Raw genomic sequence first — 2,610 nt, forward strand, 5'->3', positions numbered from 1 at the left:
CGCACGCACACACACTCTCACACACATTCACACAACCAATGGCACGCCACCTGCACGAACAACGCGGAGCTGCTCCTCCAGCTTGAGCGAGCCGCCCGCTGATTGGCTGCGCTGCCGAGTGACGACACATTTCTCCCCGGAGGAGGAGGGCTGAGAGTTAAAGCCACATTATCTTGTCTGTTTGCTTCTTCTTTTCGTATCGGGATAATACCAAAAAGGCAATAAAAGCATGTCCGTCTTCAGCAGACAAAAATGTGTTTCCATAATTCCATACCTGGACACTTTAATGGAATGGAGCCATTGTTAATTAATTTATTAGTTACACCTGTGCCTTTTCTCGAAGTCAAAAGACTTTCCACAGCATGAACTATTAGACTATATGCAATAAAAGCACATAGTCTATTGGTACTGTCTTTCTTTAGAAGGAAGTACTTGTCACACCATGCTTTTGACAAGGTGAAATGAGGTCATGTTATTGTATCTATTTACTTCCTTCTGGGATAAAGATATCAAACTATAATTTGTCCAGCAGTGGAAAAAGTATTCAGATCCACACGACATAAAATATCCAATCACAGGAAAAAAAATACTGCATTGAAAATAAAACAGCATGTGTTATTGATAAATGCACTTAAAGTAACAAACATAACAGTGCTCGTACATATACATACAAGTGTATGTGTGAAATAAGCATTTTACTTTTAGATATGGTTGAGGTGGGGAAAATGTTTTCATCAACGTATCACATTTTATCAACTCCTAATTGTTAACTGTAGCTGTCAATTAAACCGTGGAGTCAAAAGTAAAATACTCCCAAAATTATAGTACAACTGTCAATTTTCATGGAATGGAAATACTCAAGTAAAGTATAAGTACTTTATATTTACACATGGTTACTTTCCACAGCTTCAATCCATCATGACAAGCTTGTAAACTGAACATTAAAAACATTAAAAAGTCAAAATAATTGGACTGATCTTGTAGACTGATCAGAGGGACTTTTCTTATTCAAAACAAATAGTGTTGATTGACACTATTGTCTGACATGATTTATATTAGAGACATATTTAACTTTTCAAGCTAACTCTTTGAAGTGTATCATCACCATACTGTAATTCAAAGTTATTACACCAGTAAACGAATACATAAAGATTATTATTATACCTCAATGTTTAATTCTTTTTTTTTTTATAAGAATTAATATATTGGGGGGGGAGGGTCATTATCACATGTGTACATTTTAGGACCATCATGTCCATTCATCCTTGCCATTCCGATGGCCAGCAACAACCAGACCCTCATGAAACTAGAGAGACACACAGAGAGAGATAGAGAGACAGAGGGGGATGTGAAGGAGAGCATGTCAGGTATAATTGGTGTAAGTGGGGCATCCAGTTTCAATGATGTCATTTTTTGCAGCCACTGTCTGGCTACTCTAAGATGTTGTATGCATGTCCTGCGCTGTAGGTGCATTTGGTTGTCTCGGTTTTGATTTGGTTAAAAAAAAAAAACTAAATTCTGCATTTCACTCCTCCGCAAATCGCCACGTGGTGGAGTTTGAGTGGCTCAGTGATCCTGGGAGCTATGTTGTCCGGGGCAGTAGCCCCTGGTAGGGTCTCCCAAGGCAAACAGGTTTCATGGGAGAGCACAGACTAAGAGCGGTTCAAAATAGCCCTGATGATAAGCAGCTCACGGTCTTCAGCCACCTCGCCTGGACCAGGGAAACCGGGGCACCCTCCCAGAGCCAGACCCAGGAGGGGAGCTCGTCGGCGAGCATCTGGTGGCCGGGCCTTCGCCCATGGGGCCCGGTCGGGCTCAGCCCGAAGAAACAACATGGAGCAGCCACCCTGTGGACCCACCACCCTGTGGACAAGCATCGGGGTCGGGTGCAATGCAGACCGGGCGGGCGGGTCAGGCCAGAGGCCTGGGCGAGCCGATCGCCGGCAGCATAGACTAGCTCTAGGGACGTGGAATGTCACCTCGCTAGCAGGGAAAGAGCCGAAGCTGGTGCAGGAGGTGGAGCGATACCAGCTAGATATAGTTGGACTCACCTCTGCCCTGAGATGCTGAAGGCGCTGGACACTGTTGGGCTGTCTTGGCTGACACGCCTCTTCAGTGTCTCATGGGGGTCGGGATCAGTGCCCATGTACTGGCAGACCGAAGTGGTGGTTCCCATTTTCAAAAAAGGGGACTGGAGAGTGTGCTCGAATTATCGGGGTATCACACTACTCAGCCTCCCGGGGAAGGCTTATGCCAGGGTGCTGGTAAGGCTCCGACCGTTTGTCGAACCTCGGATTCAAGAGGAGCAGTGCGGATTCCGTCCCAGCCGTGGAACAGTGGACCAGCTCTTTACCCTCGCAAGACAACTGGAGGGGTTCTGGGAGTTTGCCCAACCAGTCTACATGTGCTTTGTGGACTTGGAGAAGGCTTTCGACCAGGTCCCTCTGGGGTTCTTGTGGGGTGCTGTGGGAGTATGGGGTGCCAGACCCCTTACAACGGGCAATCTGGTCTCTGTACGACTGCAGTAGGAGCTGTGTCTGCATTATCGGCAATAAGTCAGACATGTTCCCGGTGGGTGTTGGCCTCTGCCAGGGCTGCCCTTTGTTACCG

Source organism: Pholis gunnellus (assembly GCF_910591455.1).
Source record: "Pholis gunnellus genome assembly, chromosome: 15".
Taxonomy (NCBI): domain Eukaryota; kingdom Metazoa; phylum Chordata; class Actinopteri; order Perciformes; family Pholidae; genus Pholis; species Pholis gunnellus.